The following is an 18075-nucleotide window of genomic DNA, read 5'->3' on the forward strand; positions in this document are numbered from 1 at the left end:
AACCCTTTTGCTCCTTTACATCGCTTCCCACAAACATCACGGAATCGTAGCCCAATTTCTAGCAAAAAGGTTATGATTAGCGTTTCCAAAACTTTTCACCCAAAACAACGTTCCACGTTCTTCCGTTGCATTAACCTTTCCACGAACTGGCGGTACATGCAAGAAACCGAATCCAAAACCGGGCCTTCGTGGTCGTGATTGATTTGTGGCGAAAATGGCGCATGATGCTTGCTGGGAACAATGAGGGGAACATGTTCGGTGCTTTGCTGGGTCCGCATTTAAAGAACCTCACCTGGTTCACCTGGCCGGTTCGGTCGATCTTTAACCCCCACCCCGAATGGAAACTGCCGCCCGAGGGCTGTAAATTCATACCATACCATACACCAATTTCCGTCCCACGCTGAACCTCATCTCTGTGTTCAGAAGAAGAGGAACAATAAATGAGACGAGGGGGTTGTGGGGGGATGGAAAATACAAAACAGAAGCTAAAAAGCCCGGAGGTTACGCGAGTGAAATATGACGGGAACATTTTGTTGCGCTTTTTGCTACATCCTGGCGACAACCGGGAGTGACAATGAGCGCGCGACCGAACCGGCGAAGACGCCTCGGCCGACCGCCTCACAAGATGAAAACAAAAATAGGTAAATCGAAAATCGTGAAACGAAAGAAAATGTGGAGCGAGGGGGGGGGGAGGCGTGGTGGGAAAAGCAAACATAAATAAACAAAACTGTTGTTCGAATAACATCTTTTCCTTTCGGCGAAATTGAGCGTTACTGGCTTCTTTCTCTGGCCATTTTCGCGCGAACCCACCGCCACACACACACACAATCGGATTGAGACAAAAAAAAAGAAAAGTGAAAATAAAACGCCAAGTGAAGTGGTTTTTTTCCACGATTGTGTTCCAATCGTTGATGGCGTGTGGTGTTGAACTCCACAAGAACAGCGCAACAAACAAGGTTAGGTCGTGAACGGAGTGCGGTGTACACACTGTACGCCATTCCACCGTCTACTTAGATCGCTCACACTGCTGGCGGTGAGTTTTGGAAAAAATGCCAATGAAAAAGCGGGAGAGAAAAAACACGCGAGCGCGAAAACTCCATACCCGCTCCTTTGCGATTCGCACCAACACCACTCTATCCACCCTGCTTACTACACACGAGCAGAACAGGTGTGCTGCCAGTGTGTATATGCGTGTTCGGCTCCACACACACACACACGCATAGGCAGCTGCTTTTCTCCATCCGCCGACGTCGGTGTGTTGGTGTGTCGGAAACGATGTTCGTAGAAGCATGCGCCGCTCGCCGGAAAAACCACCTTTGTTTTATCAGATGCTTGGGCACTATGGGCCGCACACAGGAACCTCGCTGGTCAAAACACGCTCCGTTTGCTATGATTTCCCTAATTGGTTTTCTATTTTCCCCACCCAAAACGGGAAGGGGGACATCGCATAGGCGTGTCAAGCGGGGTGATGGGTGATGGGTGGGTGGAAAATCGGATAGAAAAACTGACCGACACCAGCGTACTCGGACGCATTGCACACGTGTCCGTCGGACGGTACGGTTCGGATCGGGCGCATCCTACGCAACAAACGTACTACGGTCCCGCGTGACATCCGGTTTGGCAACATTTTTTCGCACCCTTGCCACCGGCTCATTCTCCCCCCACGATTCGCCCACAAACGTTGGGAGGATTTAAGAAAAAAGTGTGTGTAAAACGGTGATTCTTTGTATTGCATAAGTGGAACAGTTGTAAATTCGTGGAAAATTGTCTTCTTTTACCGAGGAAAAATGTTAAGCGGAACGTGATTGTGTACGTTGGGAATTTATCCCCCCCCAAAAAAAGACTGATAACAAACTGATGCTCGCTGAGAATTCTTGAAAGGAGAAAAAAGAGTTTCCCTTTACAAAAGAGTTTTCTATCGTTCGGTTAAGCCATTTCTGCACGCGTTAGCGATGTAAAGTGTTTTGTCTGTATGTGTGGGTAGGGGGTGGGTTTAATCTCCATCCTGCTGTACGTGTGTTTTCTGTGCCTGTGTGTGTGTGTGTGCGTACTCATTAATAAAAAATAGGTGTGCTTTGCAGAGCGACGATCGTTCGGGCCGTCCAGCTGGTGTGTTTGTCTACTAGCTCCCCATTACTGCCCCCCCCCCCCTCACGTCATCTCCCTCCTTCTTACCTTTTGCCACCCACTCACGCTTTGCTTGTGTGTGGATCGGTCACGAAGTCGGACAACAATCTCATCGTCATCGTCCCATAAGGGTTAAACGGTATTGGTGAGGTTTTGTTCGTGTCGTCGGTTTTTCCGAACCTCGGCCCCAAAACGACGCACGAACGACGACGACCGACTCATGGAATTTTCATCGGACCAAACCAAACCAGTCAGTCCTTTCTTTGCAATCAGCTTGCTCGGTGTGGCGTGTGTGGCCCCGTGTTCCGTGTGCTCTGGTGTCGTCACCGTTTGTGCCCTCCTTCTCCGCGGACTGCCCTCAGCTACAGAACGGCAGGGTGGGGGCAAACACATTTCCTAAGCAGAAGAGTGACAGAAACAATGGAACCATTAGCACAGTGAACGGAGAAGCAACCAAGGCAGTAGGGAGTGCAAAAAACACACCGAAATCGCAACACAAAAAACTCTCCATCTTTCCAATCAGGTGAATTTTAGGGTGGAAAGGGTTGGTGGGGGGGAGGGTACGTGTGGATGAGGTCGAGAGTGTGGTGGAAGAAAAAAACAATCTCCCATTGTTAAAGAAGTGCATCCTGACGCTGGTCGGCCTTCCACTTCCTTGCGCGCCACGCCAAAACTCAAACTACTTGCGAATGAAAGTTTTTCCTACCTCTATCCCCGAACTTCATGGTTTCCCCTTTTTCCTTCAGCCCGTGCAAGTTGGCCGGGCCACGGCAGGTGGTCAAATGGAGCGTTCAGATTAGCACAATAAAAAGAGGGAGCTGGTGCCGTGCGCTCGTTGGGTCATTCTGGTGCGAGATGGGAAAATCCTGGCTGGCGAAAAGTATTTTCCACCAATAGCCGGATGGTGTCCTTTATGTTTTTTTTTTTACCCAAAGTATTTCCAGCAACTTTCGACATAAAACGCTCTAAGAAAAATATCTCCACAAGTTGAAGTGGAAATTTTCCCATTTACATCCGTGTCCATTACATCGCGTAACGCTTGGTAACGCCTTCGTAACCGAATCGCACAGAAAGATGGACATTAACTAAGTCACCTTTTCTTTGGTTGCTATGGAGGTGTTCCATTTTTTTTTTCACACAACAGCACAATAAGAATACACACATTGAGACACACACTTTCACACAGCATGTAAGTGAAAGCAACAGAAAAAAGGGAAATGGGCAACCGTTAGCAGGGATGAAAGTGTTTTATTCGTTCGATCAGTCAGACTCCCCCCGACGAAGAGTTCGAGTTCGAGTTCGACGGGTGTAAGTGTGTGTACCTGTGTGCGTGTGTGTGCGTATCCGTCTCGTGCTCGGCAGGTGCCAGAATGAGACGGGAAGAATTAAATTTTCATCATCAGAAGCCAGTACACCTGCATGCATAATAGATGGCAAAGTTGTTGTACAGTCTTTTTTTCCCTCATTTTTGTGTCCCTCCCCTCAACCCTTTCCTCTCCACCCCAATACTCCAACCTCGACACACACACACACAAAAGTACAAGCAACTTTGCACACAATAGTCGTGTCTATTGCTCCATTCTCGCCCATAAATAGTTAATCGAATAGGACGCGTGTATTTCTCCGTGTGTGCGAGTGTGCGTGGCTCTGTGTGTTTGTGTGCGTGTTTGGGTGTTTCCGAAAGTTGTTAGCAACGCTGTTCAACATCAACGGGAAATGTACACTATGACGACGATCGGGAGAAGATAACGCTTGGTGACGCCGAACGCTCGAAACCTGAACGTTTACTTACTTTACTGGCGCTTTAGTGCCAACAAAACATGGCCTCGTCCCCCCCACAACTTTAAGCCTACCAAGGGCGAGACGACAAAAAGAGGAAAAAGAGACAGCACAAAGTTCCACCAGCCAAAACAGCCTCATGCCTGACGATAAACGAAAAGTTTTGATGAATTGAGATGCATGCAGCCGTCTTTTTGGTGTGCCGTGGAACGTGGAAAAGCTAAGAATGGGGGCGTTCTTCCTCGTATCCGGTAACCGTCTTTGCCTTTTTGTTGCACGGGCGCGACCATACTCCCCCCCCCCCCCCTCTCCCGTTAGGAACACCGTGTGCTGTGACGAACTTTTGGGCGACCGCGTTCCATTCTGTTCTTGATTAAAATCCTGCTTTGTTTGTTTGTTTACTGACGGCTTCTCCACCTCCTCCCCCCCCCCCACCCATGGAAGCGTTAAGGGAGTTTTCCCGAGTGCTGGCGAACGCTTTCGGGAACATTTGAATTATCAGCTCGATTATCTCATTATTGTGCCGTCGGATGCAACAATTATTTATCCACCCAAACCACAAACGGAAATTCCTTCTCCCCATTGTTGCGATGCTAATGTGTATTTATGTGTCTGTTTTGTGTGTGTGTGCTTTTTTCATCGCCTTCTTTCTATTCCTTTGTGTTGCTGACAGCAGTAAAAAGCAAGTGTAGCGAGTGCGTGCGTTCTTTTTGAGTTAAGTGTTTCGCGTTTGACTGTTACACGCTGAGTTTTCTAAAGTAATCGCGTGCAATCGAGTTAAGTGTATATTAGCAAAAGCAAAGTAACTCGCAACTACCCAGCTGTGTCCACTAAACGGTGGAAAAGGGCTGCGCAGAAGTACGCGGTGCGCTAGCAACAAAAGCCGGAGGAAAACCAGGAAAAAAGGCACTGTAAGTATTAACATAAAGCCATCGCCCGCAAGCGCTTTTCCGTGAAAACGATACAATTTTATGAGAAATAAGGAATATGTTCGAACCATCCCTTCGCTCAGCAAACAGAACCGTGCATATCCCTTTATCCGGCCCGAATGCTTTACAGTCAATGTTTTAGTACATTTTATTTTGGGGGTGCCAATAAAGTGCACGGTTGGTTCACTCTTTGATTGCACCTGACACGGACTGTGGCCCTGTCTGCTGGCGTTTGTGTGGGTTTTGCTTCTCTAATCGAACATGTTACACGCTCGATGATACTAGGTTCCTGGCGTTCAATGGGTGAAGGCGAAGAGGAAATAAAAATTCCACCCCAGGTGTGACACAATGCGACGCCCTCTTCTAACACGCTGGGCCCCAAACTCGGCTCTATTTGTGATGGAAAATTTATATCCTTTCCTCACACATACTCCCCCGTTGTAACTAGGATGAAATAAAAAGAATGGGGGGGGGGGGGCAGGGGGGCGTAAAGAAAAATCACCATATCACACGCACAAACGCACCCCGTCGAGAGATAAAAGGGAAGGTTTTTTGGGAAGAGTTCAGTTCCAAGGGCGCCAACCTCGTATCCAACGAGATGCTTTTTCTTCGGGCGTCTTGGGTCGAGGTGATGATGTTTGCCAAACGAACGACGAACGGACGGAAAGACAGTGCTCACCTGGAAATCCCCTTTCCGTTTATTGTTTGCCGCTCCCCAACACATATACACACTCGCACACACTTTATTGTAGAGCGCAGAGGAAGCACTAATGCGACAAAAGGGCTTTGCACGTCGCTTGACCCGCTGCTCGGCTGTGTTGGGCGGGTGTGGGCTGTTCCTGTGCCAATTATCCAAAACTTTCTCCCCAAACAACGATCATCAACTCGGCTTCACACGCCGTGAGTGTGAGCAAACAGCTCGGATGGGGCGAACGAGCGAATTTCCACTTCAATTTGGGGCTTACCAGGCTTGCTACCGACCGAAAAATTCTTCTGAGCTAAATACATGGGCCCGATGTATGTGAAGAAAAAGGGGGGGGGGGGGGGGAAGGGAAAAGCAGACCCTTAAAATACAAACTGGACGAAACGAGCGCAATGGAAACCAGCGTGGACAGGAATAGTGTTAATATCCATTAAAATATTCCCAGTACTACACCCTGGTGGTGCCGATGTTTACCTTTTCCATAACACTTGGGCCAGCAATGGTGGATCCTTTTCTACCCTGCCCCCTCCATGCGCACACAAACATACAGTCTGCCGCACAAATACAAACACACGGTAGACAGATAGCCCGAGCACACCACCAATGAGCTGCACAACTATACGGCCAACCGGGTAAGCTTGAGCCTTCTTTTTCCCTTCTAGTTTACGTATTAAGCTTTCGCCCCTTTAGTGCTAAAGGAAAAACATATTCGTTTTCCTCTTTTCGTGTTCTAGACACACACAAACACACACACGCTGAATGGCCATGCATGTAAGCCAGCAGTGCGTTCTGTACACAAGGCGGCACAAGCCGAGCGCCACCAAACGGACCAAAACGGGGGAGAGTAGAAGCGAAAAGTAAACTGAAACGAGTACAAAATAATGTAAGAGTGTTCTCGCCCCACATTCGCTGCTGCCCTGCCCTTCGGTGAGCTGCGAGGGTACACGCCAGGCACACAACCATTTCCCACAGCGATCGAAACGAATCATCCATCCAGCGTGGCGTTGCCGAGCACGCTGACTGACCCGGCACGGCCAAAAGGATAACGAACGCGCTGTTCACCGTGCTAGAATGAATGAGCTACAATCTGGGGTGGGGGGGGGGATGTGAGGTGGGGTATTATGGGGAGCAGACAAAAAAAAGAAGGAAAACCTTCGTAAGCAACGGTGAGAAAGAAGTGCGCTCCTTTGTGCTGTGTTGCATTACACCAAACTACATCCAGCCGCACGGTACAGCAGCACGGTGAATGAAAAGTCATGCCAGCGCAAACGGGCCTCGAGGGCTTCGATGGCGGGGGAGTGGGGAAACCAGAGATTCCTCCGCTGGGCCGGACTACATGTTGGGTCGTTTCTCACGTTTTTGTGCTTTTCATTTGCCTGTACACAACGCTCGTTGTACAATATGGTTTGGCTGATCCTCGCGTGGACGATTCCCCTGGTTGCACTAGATATTCGTCCGCTGGATGGACGCACACACACACATACACATATGGACATATGGGGTGTTGTAGGAGCTCCCGAGGATAGGATTTTCCGTGCCCTCTCACTCGATGACTCCGGTCGGCTGGCATTGTGCTCGGGTCAGTAGTCGGTTTTTTTTTTTCGTTTCGCGAGCGATGAAACGCTCAAGTAGTGGAAGCTGGAAGGCACTTCAAACCGCCCCCCCCCCAAAACCCACGCAAAAAAGCTTCGGTAAGATTTCATGTACTGCTGATTATGCTGGCGAGCGGCGCAAAACGGCACAAAAAAAAACAGAAGCCTTCGCCACATTCAAATATTATTCATACACGCGCGAAAACGTCCGTAAGCGGATTTTGATAGCACCACACATTCCTGCGCTGGCACCGGTTGTTGAGGGGGGGAGTCGGTGGGTGGGGTTGATCTTTACTTTCTTGTCAAGGGGTGGTGTTTATTTTTTTTATCTTGCTCTCCTTCACTATCTCTCGCTTAGCGTAAATTTCTTTTTATAAACGCGAATGTTCAAATACCATCGCTGTTCGGAAGCTATTCTGATTTTGGGTGGTAGTATTTTGATTCCTCCAAAAATTTGCATTCAACGATGGAGACGCCTGGTCGTTCGTTGGAACGGAAGCTTTGCTCTCTCTCTCTCTCTCTCTCTCTTCCTCTCGCTACCGGTACCGTACGATGCCAGGCCTCTTTTTTCCAGGTGGGATTGAAGAATTTTTGCTGCATATCTCGAAATCTAAGGAATTTTACTTTCGTAGCGTAAAAAAAACCCGTTCCATCGCATCGTAAAGGAATTCCATTCTCGAGCAAAGCGATGGAGACGCCTGGTCGTTTTTAAAAATTTCGATGGAGACGCCCAGTCTTTTTCGGAGTGAATGAAGACATTTTTTCTAACCGGGAGGCGGTTTGCACGCACACCTTGAATATGCAAATTAAAGGATTCACCATCGCACTCACAAAACAGGATGAAACAATAGCAAAAGTTTCTTGCCTAAACAACAAAAAAAAAGTCACTGCATTAACAGAAGCAAGCAAACACCCCTTTTATGGGAAAAGCGATACGCATACCGCCATACGACCAATGCCTAACACCTCCACTTCGCGTTCGGTCCCACGGCGATCCGACGTGCTTCCATTTGCGAAGCTGTGAACTTTTTTTTGCTGGTTGTTGTGTTACGCTAGACCGTATTGACTTTCTCCACCGGGTCGTAGCTTTTTGTTTTCCTCTTCAGAAGTTTTGGGACGAACAAGTTAGCAGAGCTAGGAGAGGGGGGTGGGCGGCGAACCATTAGGCGAAAAGTGCTCAACCATCATTAAAAGGCGCTAGGCGAAAGAGACACCGGTGCGGTGTTCTGTGTGTGTGCAAAATCGCTCCCCACCCAATAAGGGGGGCGAAAAAAAGCGCCGGTCGATGGAAAATCGATTTCCCGGCTTCGCATCCCATTACCGTTACGCGGGGGACAAACGTGCGTGCGTGCGTGTGCTACTTTTTCTGCTCTCTCCAGCACACGCTTTCCCGATACGCGCTATCGCTGTAGCTTTTGGACCCCGGGGGGATAATAGGTGTATTGGTGTGGATTGGCTGACGATAGGTTGGCTTTTGCTTTACGTTTTGACGGTATTTTCCCACACCGTCTCCCGCCCCGAGAAATTACATCAATATCACCTCAATATTTGCGTTCGCAGCTGTGTGTCGCTTTGCATTACGAGCCGCTTTTCACTGGATGCGTTTTTCATCGGAAAAGCTTCACGCACAAAAAATGCTTGATCGGTAAACAAAAACTCATCCAGCTGAAACGAGCAGTTCGAATCAAGGTGAGCTCTGTTCGATTGGTTCCACTTGCCGAGCAGCATCCCCACGGGAGGGAAAAGGGAGAGTTGTTCTCCGTGAGTTTTCTTCTTGCGACGACGAGGCAACCCCGCCTCACGTTAATTGTGACCACGGAAAGGTCGTTTTATTGCCGGCAAACGACCGACAACGGTACCACTTTTAATGCTTCACGGCCCTCCACTGGGTGGCCACCAACAGCAACAGCAACAACAATACGAATGGGAAAATGGGCCTCGGTTTGTTGAAGAAGCAAACACAAGAAAAGGGTGTATACAATATTGAACATTTTATGGCAAAGGATCGGGTAATGTTTCCGCTGTTTTCTTGGAATACCAATCTCTTGGCTTGGGCGCGCCGGGTACGCCGGGATGTATGCAACCAATATACCCTCCAGGTCGTTCTCCCTCCCCATATTTGCTGTGTTGGAAAACGACAAAAAATCAGCAGCAAACTGGCAACAGAGCACCGGTACACGATAAATGGCCGCCAACCGCTGGAAAAGGCGCTACTGCTGCTTGCCGTTGCTGCGGGCCGCTAAAAATGCGCTTCACTTTTATGTGCCATATTTCGGTTTTATATTTCGCTTTTCCTCCTCCTCTCTCCCTCCCAAGTCCACCCTTTCCTGAGGTGCGTGAGGTTTGAAAAAATATGTCTCGCTATGTGTGCGTTTTGGTCGCTTCTTGCCGTTCAGGAGTTACGTGTGTGTGTGCGTGCGGCTTTATCTAACGCTAGCCGTGCTAGCCAGGGTTTGCCCGCGAGGATACACGCGCGTTTACCGATAGAGAAAAATGAAACCCATCCCTCCCCCCATTCCCCCTTCCTTAACCGGGTCAGCTAGCGGTAGCAGTCCCACGCGCATCATAAATTGGTTTTGCAAATTTGTAGTACATTCAAAATTTGTCGAATTCGGGTGCGGTTTTCCCGACCTCCGACCATTAATTCTGCTGTGTATGGGTGCACATTCTGTGGGTGTGTGTGTGTGTGTGTTACTGCTACCAGCAGCCAACCGGGTCTGACCTCAGAATTTTCATTCATTTCATTTCGGTTTTACAGTGTTTAAGGCATAAAATGTCAGCTTAATTGCAAGTGTGGTGCGAGCGAGTCAGAGACAAACGGGGGAAAATTAAATTTTCACACACACCTGGAACGGGCAATGGGAGCTGGAGCTCCGTGTCAGGTCAGGCCCACCCATCACCCCGGGCGCGCTCGTCTAACAGGGGAACCCACCGGAAAACGCCATTATTCCATTCGAACGCCTAATCGGTACCTCGCAAGTGAGAGGCACGCACAAGGCGTCTGCGAAGAATAAGACGCAGAAAAAGCACTTCTCCTTTTCGTCTTTCTTTTCTTGTGGTCACGAAAAATAGCTTCTTCCAATTACAATCCAGAAACCTACGCGTCGGTACAATATTACGTCGCAGGAATTAGGTGGAAAATTGAACTTAACTTAATGTTTTTTTACTTTTGTCTTGTTTTTCTTCTCACGCACACACACACACAAACACTTACCAAAAAAATTTAAGTGAAGTACAAAAATGGAACCTAGGCCGCTTTTTCTTTGGAAGCCCCTTGCCGGGGCTTACCGGGGTTGATGGTGGTCGATGAGTTTTTTTTTTCAGTTCAACCTCCAGCTCCTTTCTAGGGCGGAGGTCTGGACTTCCTTTTTTTGGGCCCCGAAATGGCGAAAAAAAAAAACCCCTACAAGATCCAAAAATAAAGCAAACTAACAGAAGGCGGTAAACAAACACTGTGAGTTGTGTCCTTCGTGCCTCGCCATGCCACTACGATGGGTGTGTTTATGTGCAGCGAGTTCAAGGGGGTTTTCGGTTTTGCCAAGGATGTGGCTAAGTGGGTGGCCCCGGAACCCCTCCCACCCACTCCTTCCTGTGGTGTAGTTGCGGAAAAGTTCTTGCGAAAAATGGACGACATGAACGCACGGACGCATGATGCGTTCACTCTTCACCGCCGTTTGACCTTGATCCAGAAAGAATTATACTTCCATTATGACTTAACTACAGGATATCAGGACATCGAACGAAGTGAAAAAAAGAAACACACACACACACACACACACCAACGTATTTTCTTAGAAAGCCAGCTCGACCGAGTCACGTCAAAATTGAAACGTTCCAAAACTGCTTCACGTGCTCAGCAGTTTTGTTTTCGTTTTAGACAGCGGGGGAAAAGAGTATAAATGACAAATTTCTGCTGACGGCGACGACGCTGATGATGATCATGATGATGATGATGATCACCCCTCTCGAGAGAGAGAGCGAGCGAGATGCGTTGCCCAGGTACCGGAGCAGCTTTTCCCGCAAAACTTGCTGGTAACAGTTGTGACAAACTGCTACATTTTCCACGTACCGAGTCAGCCGGTGGTGAAAGTTTAAGCCATGATGATGAGACCGGCGAAAAGAACCAACCGAAAAATCATTTCTTTTTTTTTCCCTCCACATAAAAAAAACATTCCAAAATTTGTGTGGATGAAGGGAAGAGAACTTCTTCTCCGCCGTCTCTCGGCACCGGTGGACTCGGGTATTGATTTTTTCGCCCCATTTCGCCATTCTCACCATTTTGCACCTGTTTGACCATCGTTCGTCTGTCTTGCTTTTTTCTCGCGGTTCTTGGTCGCTCGCAAAAGTTTTTGGAGGCAAGTTTCGAGGCAAAACAGTGCGACTCGTGGCGAGGAAACTCATTGGACTAATAAAAGTAGTTAAGCTTATTTTAGCCATTCCACCCGAGTTTCCCGTGATTGCCAGCGCGACGGGGATGGGCAAATGAAAAATTAGTTTCTTCCACACAGTTGCTCCCCTGCGGCAAAAAGTGCGTGCGTATTTTTTATTTCGCCTTAAAAACGCCTCCAAAAGCCATAATTGTACGCCCGTTGTTGTGATTGCCGTCCATTCATCAGCCGTAAAGTGAAACAGATCCTACCCGCGTGGAGCAGACTAAGTGAGCTGCTTAAGAAGCGATTTCGCGGAACAGTTACCCTTGGTCGGGGTGGGTGTGGATCAACTCTTGTACCGATCCCTTGAGCCCTTCTTGAGCGCGAACGGAACTGAACCACAGCCACCCGAATTGCGCCCCGTCCATCTTGCAGCTAGCGCCACAAAGTGAATATTATTATCGTCACCCTACGACGACGAAGAAGAGTGCTGAAGCTATAGTAGATAAGATTGCTTTCTAGGGACATGGAAAGAAAAGAGATCGGCTGAGCCCAACACACCTTCCCTCTTTTCTTGGTGTGTGTGTGTGAGCGCGCCCGCGTTTACGGGTGTTTCGGTGGCGTGAAAAATACTCCAAGTCATCCCGATGCTTAGGATGCTCTAAATATTTCAACAGTTTGTCAACGCCCTCTTCCTAACCCTCCATTTTGAATTTGTGTCTTTTTTTTGCGCCGCTCGCGTGTGTTGGTTCAAAGCCTCCGGGAACCGGAAGGCACCGCTCCCTCGAGCGAACGTCGTCGTCGTCGTCGGCTTGGACGGCGGCTGTGGTTTGTCGATTGGATTCGTCATAAAAAATGAAAACATCAAAAAGCTTAAACCATTAGACGCCCGTAAAGTCGCGCACGGGCTGCTCATGAATAATGCACGGCGCGCCCTTCATCCCCCCCCCCCCCTCTCCCCTTTCCTTCTCTCGTCGTGCTGGCAGAAAGGGCACTTTTTTATCGAAGGTTCGTTCTGTTCGGGGAACACATTTTTTTCCACCCAACCCCACCGCACATCGCTTTCTCAATGGGCGTTCGTTATTTTATAATATGCTTAACAAAATACTCCACGAGTCGATGGGGGAGTTGAAGGATGGTGAAGGTGTCACCCCGTCGGGGATTGGTGGTTCGTGGAAAAATGGCGATAGCGCGATAGGCGACATTGATTCGGACCCGGGTGACGGGTCCACTGCGCACGGGCCGGGTCGTTCCCCGATACTCTCACGTCGAGTATCGTCGTAATCGGAACTTTTTCGCTGTCTCATGGTCATGCCGGAGACCATTTATCAATCCACCACCACCCGTGCACCACCCTCGAGCCTCGGCGTTGTTGGGACCACCATGGGAAAGGTTTTTCCCCGCGCGTTTATTGCCATTGCTAAAAGGCTAGAGCATATTTTTCTATAAAAGCATAACAAACTGAGCCACTTGGCCCTCTTTCTCTCTCTCTCTCTCTTTTCCGCTGTCTCGTTTTCGCGTATCGAAAGTCAGGGTCGGTCAGCGCCACCAGTCGGCGGCCGGGTGCTGACCATGAGCAACAGCTTGCTTTCGGGTGAAACGCCACCGTCGGCGTGGCCGACTGGTGCTGTAAAGCAATCAAGCGCAAATCATAGGCTTGATCGTTATTAGTTTGACCAACAGCAAAAATAGCCAAAGCAAAAAAAAAGCACACACACACACACACACACAAAGGGAAGAAAAAACAAAAGCGATATAATAACGAATGAAAACTACAATTCCATCAACCAACCGTTGCCCGCTGATGGAACGTTACAAGTTAACCCTTGAATTCAATAACGGTGTGATGATGACGAGCAGGATGAACAGCAGGCGAAAATGGGTGACGGAACCCCCTTTGCGAAGGATAAAAGCATCATTGTTGTTTGAAACAGCAAGCTAATGGTTTGGTATGGACAATGTTTGACTTTTGCAAAACCAAAACAGTGCTGTGCAATGTGCAGCTTGGGGTGTGTTTTAGAGAAATAAAAGGTGGTACTAAATTGTGTGAAAAGCTTTCGAATTCAGCTATCGAATTAAAGCACTATGGAGTTGGGATCAGTGGAACACACGGTTTGGGTGGCTTTTTCTCCTTTACTTGAAATTTTCGATGCCGGTTCTGTTGCCTTAACAAAATACCCAGAATGCAACGAATGCATCGTTCGTTCGACGTTTTTTTAGAGCTTCTAGTTTCTAATTAGTTTAATGTTTTTACGAAGCGAAATCCAACTTGTACTACCATGACCGAACAAAAAGCTATGAAATGATTATTTTGTTGTATCTATTTAGAAATTATTCAAGGGTTACCATAATTTTGATTTCGTTTAACGTATAGACGCATAAGTTGTTGAGTAAGTGCAGGAGGCCATTGCTGTCAAACGACCAGCACGATGGAGACGCCTGGTACTTCACGTTCTGTAGGAAGCAAATGGCAAAAAGTTCTTTTTTATTTTAAAATTATTATTTGCTTATTCACCGGTAGCCTTAGCGAGCGTTCGAAAAGTCTTTGTAACTAGCTAAAATTACGTTGTAAACATTCTAGTTTTTTGTCGAAAGTAAATTGGAAAGACTTGTCAGTTAGTCAGAAGACTTAATCAATAATTTAAAATAGAATCCCCCAAAAAAGTAAAAGCGATTATCGATGATTAGGCAGGTGCAAAAGTTGATGAACAAGCATGAAGTTTAGACAACTTTATTTTTTCAAAACATCTACATAACTAAAGCTATTAATATTTCCGATAGGAATGAGCGCTTGTAGTTTATGACGTAGATCGGCGGTTGATGATTTGAGTTTCATTCCAACCCGCGTCCTTAGAACAGCGCCCTTTGCTGCTTTAAATTAATATAGTATTTTTATCCCCCCTAAACCTCCATTAAAAGTCACCAACCCGCTCGGGCTATTATTTAGCCACCGCGCAGTCAGAGGTTATTTGTAGTGCGTCGTACTGTACTGTTGTGCTTCAGTTCCTCCACCCTGACAATTCGAGTGGAATGCTTGGACCAACTCTCCCGAGGCTGGAACGTCAAAAAAGGCGGGGGGGGGGGGTGAGCTGCGCTGGCCGAATGCGTTCCGCCGGCAAAGGGTTGATTTTAACGAAGTTTTAATAGAAGACCGTACGGCACACGACGACCACGAACCGAACCGTGCCACCGTCACATAATAATGCTGATAAACGTCACGCAGCCTTACGCCACGCAACCCCCGGTCGGTCGGTGGAGCCGAAATGGAAATAAAACCTGAACATGTAATTGCTTCGAAATTGCGTGATAAGCCATCACCGGGCGGATGGTGGTCGCTTCAGACATGCGTGCGTTTCGTGAGTTCTCAAAGAGGGGGGGGGGGGGGGGGGGGAAGAGGGGATGGGGACGTCCCCGTGAAAGGACGTCCAATGGGCTACCATTAATGGATGATGACGTTCGTCGTCGTCGTTGTCGTCGTCGCTGGCTAAACGTTGAAAACTGACGCTTAACGAATGAAGGACGCTCGAGTCACACATTTGCCTTGAAACGGTTTGGAACAGCGTTCCAGATCCACGAACGATCCAAGGGAGGGGGACCGACGTGCCAGGCGTTCCGGCGCGAGTTTATCGATCCCATCGGTCCGGGTGAGTAAGCTGTCAAAATGGAACGAAGCTCCCGATATCCATCCCGGCCAACGTGACATCATCCAGGTTCGATCGCCGCCGCCCGCCCGGTGACACTTGATTTCGACTAATTTTCCACCGACGCCCGTTACCCGTCCGCCCAATCCAACCGTTCGATTGAGTGAAGTGTAAATAGTGGTGCCGAAGGGCAAACACCGTATTCCACCGAAAACTACCAACCATTCGCACAAACACATCTCCGAAAGGAAGGAAGCTTCTGCACCCTTGAACACCGCGGCCCATCGCCGCATTATTGGTCTAGCGCGCACAGGTTTTTCTTCCTATTTTTCGGGAAAAGAAAAACGGTGTAATAATAAGAAAAATATCACCCCGCCTGTGCCTAGTCACAGTCACACAGACAGCCAACCAGATGACCATTGTCGCTTTCATTATCCAATTTCGCGCTTCGCCGAACATTACTTGCCGCTATATCGCCCACCGGGCGATGGTACATTTTCATGAAATTAACCGTCCGCGGGTCCTTGGGCTGGTCCGGGACGAACCAAACCCCTCTCCACCCCGTTCGCCCACCCAACAGTTAACCAATTATCTTGCAGCAGCCACACGGAACGCTCGCTAGCACCCGACCGAGCCACCCGAGGGCACACTGACTGTGAGTCGTTGTTATGACGGTGTCTTGTTGTGCCCGTTTTTTCCAACCCCTCAACTCATCCCCCCCACCCACCCAGTTTTGCTTGCTGGGAGCCATTCCCGTTTTGTGAGCGTCGGGAGGGCTGTTCACTCCTTTGTTGCTATTAAACCCCATCGCTAAACTGGCGTCAGTGAATAAAACGGTGGATAAAACGGAGGGGTTTTCCATAAAATAATATCACATCCAAAAAAGGGAAACAATAAAAAAAAATCGGTGGCCAAAATTTTCCACCCAAAGATAAGAACCAAGCATCATGAACCAAAGTGTACGAAAATCGAGTTGCCTCGTAAGTAAAAGTCACTTTTCACTGGCACAGAAAAGCTTCTTGGTGGAAGGTGGATCGCTCGCTCGCCCGTTGATAGGAAAAATAGAAAATGGCGGCCACACGCGTTTGCGTTCGGTACGGTGATTATTTATTCATGGGCGAAAGGAAACGGCCCGGCACAGGGAAAAAGGCCTGCCGCGCGCGATGGCTTTTCCGAGCCGCATTTGGCTGTTTTTTAAGCTTCCGTGTCTCTCTCTCTCTCGCAGGTTTTTCCACCAACCCCTCCCGAAGCGTGACAAAACAAAATGGGCTTGAGGGTACATTATTAACGGTTGATTTGGTTTGGGTTTAGAGGTTTATCGATGGCGACAGAAAAAAAACGGTGGGTGGACAAAAAGGAGGACAAAACAAACGTCAGCTCGAACCGGAACAAACGTTTTTAATTCTCGCGCTCTCGGTCGTGGTCGGCTCAGAATGGACTCCAAAAGTCGAATTGAAGCTAGCGAGCGAGCGAGCGAACGAGGATCAGATTTTCGGGTGTTTATATTTAGTTTGCACGACGCAAACACATCAAAATCCATGTCCTGCGGTGGATTATGAGTCGAACCCAATCCACCAATTGAAGGGGTGAGAAGGGAAAAGCGGAAGGTGGGGACACAAAGGGCAAACGGCTTAAAATAGGATTAAATTTCATTTCATGCGCCAAATAACGTGGAAGGTTGGATTTTCTCCCATCGGGTCTCGGCCGCCACACGCCAAGAAACAAGCGGACCAAGGCGCCTCGGCTCGGGCAGTGGGTTTTGTGTTGTGCGCCGGTGGCAAAACGCAATCAAACACAGCAAACAACGCGGACCACACGGATGGGAGAACAGAACCAAACGAAACGAACGAGGCGCACGCATAAAGCACTCGGTTGGGTTGGGGAAGGAAAAAACTTTTAACGCAGCTGGATCAATATTATACCCAGCGCAAGATTATTTCAATTATATCGAGCGGCGAGCCGGCGTTCTTCTGCACGAGTTTGAAGAAAACGCTGTTTAAAGACGACTTTCCCTTTACATAATCACACCGGTGCACTTGAGCAAAAACTCCACCAACTCCGATCGTTTTGAATAAAAGCGCTTCCACCCAACCGACCTGGGTGGGGAAAACTTTCACCCAGCTTTATCTGTCGTAAGAAAAGCAATTCCGTACGCTTGTTCGATCCTTCTACGGCCACAAACGGGAGGTGGCCGCGTCGATTGAATCATCAGGTTCGGTACACTGTAGTGGTTGGTGGTGTACGAGTGCAGCGCACCGACCAGAGTTTTCTTATCGGTTTTTCCATTTCGTTTCATTTTTTCTCGCCGTTTTTTTTTTCGTCTTCTGTCCGTTGTTTGCGGAAGCTTTTCATTACTGGCAGATTTTGCACGGCGTGCGGATGATGGTGTTGTTGTTGCTGTTGCTGTGTACTAACAACACGCCCCAAGTCAGGATGACTTCTGTCCCAGCGTGGCCGTGCGAAACCGGCAGGATCTTCCAGCGTGATGCTTTTCACTTTCCCAAACCATTCGTTCTGTGTGGTGATCCTTGGCTCGTTTCTTTTCTCCAAACGGGCAGCAGTCACTCCTCACCTGCATCGAGGAAACTTCCAACCAAAAGGGGGGGGGGGGGGGGGGAGCGGTTGGGTTTTTCTTTTAAGATTCGAATTTTGTCGACGCTCGCTGCCGTGCCGTTTAAAAGCAAAGCAAGCACCGGGAACCGTCAGCCATCATGTCTGCTGGCAAGGGAATGATAAGCCAGCCAGCCAAGCCAGCCCTGACAGGATACGATCTAATAGCCACGGAGGACAGGTAGAGCGCATCAGCATTATTAGTATGCCACAGACGGAAAACCTCTCGACGGGGCTCTCGCTTGCACGATGAAAACGTTCAAGATACGTTCTAAGAAAATGTCCCTTTGTGTCCGTGTGTGTGTGCGTGGGTTTGAAAGTGTA

At 48.6% G+C, this 18075-nt stretch overlaps 1 protein-coding gene across 9 annotated transcripts in view; it reads left to right on the forward strand.

The window, feature by feature from the left end:
- Window positions 1-1535: 1535 nt before the first annotated feature.
- The window catches only part of LOC118507575 (1-phosphatidylinositol 4,5-bisphosphate phosphodiesterase epsilon-1-like), a 48307-nt gene continuing 31767 nt past the window's right edge, over window positions 1536-18075 (forward strand). Inside the window, exons 1-2 of one of the 9 annotated variants that reach the window (XM_036046225.1) lie at window positions 1536-1809; window positions 4583-4817. The gene's annotated coding sequence lies outside the window, so the exon portion shown is untranslated. Of the gene's footprint in view, window positions 1810-2218; window positions 2651-4579; window positions 4818-18075 lie in introns of those variants that run through there. The other 8 variants (XM_036046226.1, XM_036046224.1, XM_036046221.1 and 5 more) reach the window with 8 other exon arrangements.

The sequence above is a fragment of the Anopheles stephensi genome, chromosome 2 (assembly GCF_013141755.1).
Source record: "Anopheles stephensi strain Indian chromosome 2, UCI_ANSTEP_V1.0, whole genome shotgun sequence".
Classification (NCBI taxonomy): domain Eukaryota; kingdom Metazoa; phylum Arthropoda; class Insecta; order Diptera; family Culicidae; genus Anopheles; species Anopheles stephensi.